Genomic DNA, 7,316 nt, shown 5'->3' with positions numbered 1-7,316 from the left:
CTGAGCTTTTAAATATGTATGAGAAAGCTACGCATAAAAACATTGCATTTAATGGGGGCAGTCAACCAGAACAACAGTGTTATCTGCTGAACACCACTTTTGCATGCCCCAGTAGCGGATTTGACATTTGTATTGGTCTTAATATGTCAATGGATTTTCAACCAACTATAAGGATTCCAGTGGCAAACGGTACATTTTGTTTTACCGAAAGTGAGTGGAAACACCTCATTATCAATCTTCAGTGGTTTCAAAACAATTACTTTAAGAATAACAATGACAGTCAGCATGCAAGTTTCATCCTGCAACGGTTTAATTACGACACACCTAATGAATGATAACACTAAAGTTCTTGCGTTAACCAATCAGGACGCCACATTGTACTTAACGGAAAGTAATGTATGCGATTTGTGCATTATTGATTGGTTTTTTATAGACACTAAAATTAGTGAGTTAAAAATATTGGATTTTGCCAAATATTATTATAATTTTGTAAATGTATTTCACGACTATATAACTGTTCATCATGTTTCTGTAGATAAAATTGAAGCTCTTGTACGCGTGTTTTGTAATATTAATTCTCATGTAGAAACATATTGTATAAGGGAGTGTTTAGCTAATAACAAAAAACAGCTTATACAAGATTTGCAAAACAATAAAAAACCATGAAAACGTGATTGAAGTATTTCACTGGAACCCTAACCTATGACAAATAAACCAGTTTTAAATTAATTGTATATCACTTTCTTAATCATATTACTCCCAACTTCCTTGCAGTAATGAAGTGCTTAATTGTGTTGTTGGTTTTAGTTAGCAGTTGTTGTTGTGATGCTAATTTTAGTGTTACAGATTATTTAACTAAATATGGTTATCTTAATATTTCAAGTGCAAATGAAAACGCTCAAACAGATGTAACGGATGCCTTAATGGCATTTCAAGAGTACTACAGCTTAAATGTAAATGGAATTCTTGATGATCAAACATTAGAATTTATGAAAAAAGCTAGATGTGGTGTGAGTGACAATGCATTTTCACTTCAGGGAAAATGGGGTAAACAGAAATTAGTTTGGCATATTGCTCACCCTACCACTCCGTTACCACATGCAAAACTAGTGCAACTAGCCTCGCAAGCTTTTAGTGTGTGGAGCAATGTTACTAATTTAGAATTTATAAGAGACATTAGAGACCCGGATTTGATAATTTCATTTGTTAGCTATAACCATTCTAACCAGGTTAGATGCTTAAAGAAAAAAAACTGCCCTTATAATTTTGATGGGGTAGGTGGTGTATTAGGCCATGCGTTTGGACCAAATGGACGCAATGGAAGTACTTGTCTCGAGATTCACTTAGATTCTTCAGAAAAATGGTATCTAGGTACAGATAAAGCACCTTCAAATGAGCACAGCTTCATAGATGTTTTAACGCATGAGATTGGTCATGCGCTCGGACTAGGACATTCAGCTGTTCCCAAAGCCATCATGTATGCATACTACAACGATAATTCACGCTTACACTCGGACGATATTTTGGCTATTCAAAGTTTATATGGATTTAAAACTACTACTACTACTACTACTACTATTGAGCCATCTCGCACCGTCTATAAACCTGCTCTGACTAGTACCATGCACACACCCTATACACAGCCGCTCTTACCGTACAAGCCTGAAATTAAACCGCAACTTGACTTATGTGATGTAAATCCAAGTGATTTGTTTTTCTTAATAATGCATTACAACTTATATATCCTACAATCAGATCAAATATGGATTATGGATTTACAGTTGAAGAAAATGTCTAAAAAGAGTATTTCTATCTACTCTATATTTCCTTTTTTACCTAAAATAGAAAAAATTACGGCTGCCTATCAAAGACCTAATGATGAATTAGTTTTAATTGTAAATAAGGAAATCTATGTTATAAACGATAAAAATTTTAAGCTAAGTAGAAAACTTGATTTATCAGATCTACAGATTCCCTTTGAAAACGATTTGATTGGGGCAATCAACACCTATAGCGGGAAAACCATATATTTTTTTAGCGATAATTATTACTGTATAATCAATGAATGTTCCTTCACTGTAGAATACTATGGGTATATTTCGAAAGACTTTAACGGAATTCCTCCAGCTATAAATGGAGCTTTCCGTTATACCAATGGGTTGTTGTATTTTTTCCAAAATCAGCGCTATTTTGAATATGATGAATTTTCAAATGCTTTAAAAAAATCTGATCAATTAAGTTTAAGCATCTTTGACATTCCCTGTCCAAATTTGTCTTTGTATGAACAACTTAAAATACTACTTACTCATATAACAAAGGTTGTAAATAAATAAAAAAACATTGTATAAAGTACATAATTAGCAGGTTTATTACAGCCCCCACAAAGCACACCTATTTCATGTAATCTAACTACATGATTACAATGCTCACAAAAATAAAAATCCATTATTTCAAAACATCGTAGGGAATTGAGAAAGTCCACCTGCCCCTTCGCCTCCTCCTCCTCGTTTTCGTGTGGCGCGAGTAACAGCTCTTCAAACAGAAGGGGTGGTATTGGCAATAACAATTCTTTAAAACAACAGCAATTTTCTGCATCCAAAACGGTTTTACTCAACACCTGATCCATTTCAAACACCGTCATTATTTTTTTTCTCTGTCTAAACTAAAATAGAATTTTTACTGTAACCTCATCACAAATGCATAATCACTTGCGTGGGTGATGCAATTCATATGTAAAATCTTGGCTTTCACGCGAGTCAAGTAAATTAATAATATAAACATTTGCATAGGAATGACCTCATATATTTTATTCCTTTATCACGTGCCTTGGAAATGTGGTAAGCGAGGCGGAAATGTGGTAGACCACCCCCCCTCCCCCAAATGCCTATAAAACCAGTCAACAAGAGAGTTGAAAACATTAGTCTACGCACAAACGTACCTATCTACCTTAAACAAAACAATCATGAACCTAACCAAAATTAACGAATCCGGCAGTTTGGTTGAAAAACCTCTACTAAAGTTTCAACAACTTGAATTAAACCAATTGTATCCCTTGCACAACCTAAAAGTGGTCAATTCAAAATTTGGTGATGTGGTTCGGGCCGAGTTGTCTGACAGCGTGGTGTTTTTGCCTAGTCGGATGACGACACCCATTAAAGACAGTTTGGCGGAGTTTATACCGCTGAAATATGGCCTAAAATTTTTAGGTATGAAAGTGGTTAGTGGTTTATCACCAACACCAATTGTGGAAATAACGGAAATTTGTAAGTATAATTAAAATATATTTAGGTGTAATACTAATCATGCTTTAATCATTTCAGAAAGATCGAAGATGTCAGATTGTACTCGAGCTGCAGCGGAAATCAGCGTACACACCCTTGAGTTATTCCGAAAAGCCTACGCCATATTGGTACTTCAGCCAGTACCTGAAGAAGTAGCAGAATGGTTGAAAAAAATTTCAATTTCAATTAGACAAGTGCAAACTGTACTGCGGCGGCGGCGGCGGTCGGACAACAATGTGGGTGTGTGCAAAAAACTTTTAACTAATTTAGGACATTTCAAAAGGCTTAAGATACTTTTTAAAAATTTAAACAATCACGTAGGTGGTGGTTTAAACAGAAAAAAAATATCCGATAGAGTTAAATGGTTAGATGTATCTTTAGCGTTTAACAGTAGGATAAGATCAGGTTTAATAATTAATTTAGTACATAAGCAGATTGGAGATTTTTTTGTTGATGCAGAAGGTTTATTTAAGCGTCGAATTTCAAACATTTTAAAAAAATATAATATGATTAAAGTAAATAGCACATTTTGTGGTGAATACATTATTAAACGGCAGGATGAGTTAAAAATTGAATTCAAATATTTTAATACCTCAAATTTTATTATTGATGGCAGTACAAATTTGATCCAGTGGTTTCGTGATAATATCACAAATTTAATTTTAACTAAAATGGAGGAATTTCAAGAAAAGGATAGTGGATGGGCGTTATCAAAAATTGTCAGTTTAGAAATAAACATTAATAAATATGAAGTTGGAAATGGCGGTTCGTCATACATACCACTTCCACAGGAAATTGCGAATAAACACGCTTGCATTAATATTAAAAATAACGACAATGCATGTTTTTTCTGGAGTGTAATGGCAGCCCTTTTTCCAACACATACACATTCTGACAGGGTTTCTTCTTATCCAAATTATAAAAGAGTGTTAAAAACTAATGGTATCGAAGCAATGTCTCTGTCTAATATTCCAAAATTTGAAAAACTCAATAAAATTTCAATTAACGTGTACATGCTTGAGTTGGAAAAGCAGGGTTATGTTACCGTTCCAGCCAAGCTTACTAATCAAAAATTAGAAAAACATGTCAATTTACTTTTAATTCAAAACCAGTATACCATAAAATCTGATTATGTTATACAAGAAGATGAAACGGAGCTGAAATACCATTATTGTTGGATCAAAGACTTGTCTCGGCTTTTATTTAAACAGATAAATAAACATAGATGTAAAAAATTTGTTTGTGATAGATGTTTAAATTATTTTTATAGTAATGATACATTAAAAAACCATACCACTTTATGTGAGCAAAAAAATTTTGGTCAAATTACATTTCCGCCTTATGATTATGTGGAGTTCAAAAATTATTGCTATAAACAAACAACACCTTTTGTAATTTACGCTGATTTCGAGTCGATTTTAGAGCGACAAAATGATGAAGTGCACTATCAAAAACACACCGCATTTAGTGTAGGCTATTATTTCAAGTGTGACTATGATGATACACTCTCTTTTTATAAAACATATCGAGGTCTTGATTGCTTAGATTGGTTTTCAAACGAAATGCAAACTCTATCAGAATTGGTTAAATCTAAAATAAAAAATATTATTCCAATGGATCTTAGTAGTGACTATGATAAGAAGAATGGACATTGTCATATTTGTGAAAAAATATTTAACGCAAGTGACATTGTCGTTCGCGATCATTGCCATTTCACGGGGAAAATTAGAGGTCTGAGTCATCAAGCCTGCAATTTAAACTTTAAAACACAATTTGTAATTCCAGTTTTTTTCCATTGTTTATCTGGGTATGATTCTCACTTCCTTATTAAAAAATTTGGGGAAAATGAGAGGATTACCGTTCTACCTCTTAACAAGGAAAAATATATTTCCTTCACCATCTACAATTCTGAAACTAATCTCAAGTTTCGCTTTGTAGATTCTTTGAGATTTTTAAATGCATCATTAAGTGAATTAGTGTCTACACTGGATCCTGCTGATTTACAAATAACAAAAAAAGAATTTTACGTGACCGACGACAACCAATTTACTCTATTAACAAGAAAAGGTGTTTTCTGTTACGATTACATTGACCATATAGATAAGTTGCAGGAAACTGCTTTACCAAGCAAAGAAAATTTTTACAGTCAGCTCAATGATGAAAACATTAGTGATGAAGATTATTACCATGCCCAAACTGTTTGGACAAGTTTTAACATTGAAAATTTGGGGCAGTATTCAGATTTATATCTTAAAACAGATGTTTTATTATTAGCAGATGTTTTTGAAAATTTTCGAAGTAATTGCCATACCATCTACGGATTAGACCCTAGTTGGTATTACACATTGCCTGGATACACCTGGGACTGTATGCTAAAATATACCAAATGTAAACTCCGGTTACTTAAAGATATCGATCAAATTATGTTTATTGAAAATGGTCTACGCGGGGGAATTTCACAATGTTGCAATCGTTACTCTGAGGCAAACAATAAATTTATGGAAAATTTTGATAGCTCAAAACCATCCACTTATTTATTATATTTGGATGTAAACAACTTATATGGCTGGGCAATGTGTCAATATTTGCCTTATGATAACTTTGAATGGATGGAAGATTGTAATTTTGATGTGTGCAGCATCGATGATAATTCAGACATTGGGTATATTTTAGAAGTGGACTTGGAATGTCCCGAACATCTCCATGATTTACACAAAGATTTGCCGTTTTGTCCTGAACATCAAACTCCACCTGACTCAAAACTGCCGAAACTTTTAACTACTTTTTATAAGAAAGAAAAATATGTCATTCATTACAAAAATTTAAAACAAGCGTTGAATCATGGAATTCAACTGAAAAAAATTCATCGTATTTTAAAATTTAGTCAATCTCCTTGGTTAAAACCATATATTGATTTAAACACCAAATTACGAACCGAAGCCACAACTGGTTTCGCAAAAAATCTTTTTAAACTGATGAATAACGCAGTTTTTGGTAAAACAATGGAAAATATTAGAAAACACAGGATTGTCAAATTAGTTAACCGCTGGTATGGCAGGTATGGAGCTAAAAATCTGATTTCCAGTCCAAATTTTGATAGTGTTGTAAAATTTACTGAAAATTTAGTGGCTATTGAGATGAAAAAAACTAAACTTGTTTTTAACAAACCACTTTATGTAGGTATGACCATATTAGATCTTTCCAAAACCATCATGTATGATTTTCATTATAGCTACATGCTTTACAAAGTGCCTCAGAATAATCTTAAATTAATGTATATCGACACTGACAGTTTTATATATGAAATTACATGTGATAACGCCTATGCGGAAATCATCAAAACTGATTTGCAATATTTCGATACTAGCGATTACCCAAAAGACAACATCTATGGGATTCCTCAAGCTAACAAGAAAGTTTTAGGTCTTATGAAAGATGAAACTGCTGGACGAATTATTACTCATTTCGTAGGTTTACGATCTAAAATGTATTCATATAAACTTGACAATACAAAATGTGTTAAAAAATTAAAAGGTATTAAATATCAAATTGTAAAAAATAAAATCACTTTTGATGACTATGTAAAATGTTTAAAATTTGGTGAAAATAAAATTGTTAAACAAAGAACTATCCAATCAATTAAGCATAATATATTTAGTTGTAATGAAATTAAGTTAGCATTAAATTCATGTGACGATAAAAGGTTTTTATTGAATGACTGTTACAATACCCTTCCATGGGGACACTATAAAATAAAAAATAATGTTCAATAGTTATAAGAGCGTTTTTTTTCTGTAAGGAAAAAAACAATGTTGCTGCTGTAAGAGAAAGAGAGTTTTTGTGTGGAAAAATAAAGAACCAAAAAAGTATAAAAAACACACATTCGTTTTATTTTCTACCTCGCATATGTTGTACAGAAACTGCAGCCGCCAGTAACAATATAGATAAGGTAATTGTTATGGTGCACCAAAATATATCAATCCACAAACACGCTTCACTACCACCACCACCACAATCACTTGTCGCAACTAGTTG

The 7,316-nt window shown here is 32.7% G+C and overlaps 1 long non-coding RNA gene across 1 annotated transcript; it reads left to right on the top strand.

Annotated features, from left to right (window-relative positions):
* The first annotated feature begins 285 nt into the window (after window positions 1–285).
* LOC145735168 (uncharacterized) lies at window positions 286–7,060 on the top strand. The gene is made up of 2 exons (XR_014179595.1): window positions 286–3,263; window positions 3,321–7,060. It is a non-coding gene; the product is annotated as an uncharacterized LOC145735168 (long non-coding RNA).
* Window positions 7,061–7,316: the final 256 nt, after the last annotated feature.

Source organism: Ips typographus, linkage group LG11 (assembly GCF_016097725.1).
Source record: "Ips typographus isolate SLU linkage group LG11, UJ_Ityp_2.0, whole genome shotgun sequence".
NCBI lineage: Eukaryota > Metazoa > Arthropoda > Insecta > Coleoptera > Curculionidae > Ips > Ips typographus.
Note: the sequence above shows the minus strand (reverse complement) of the source record. Positions and strands in the feature narration are given on the sequence as shown.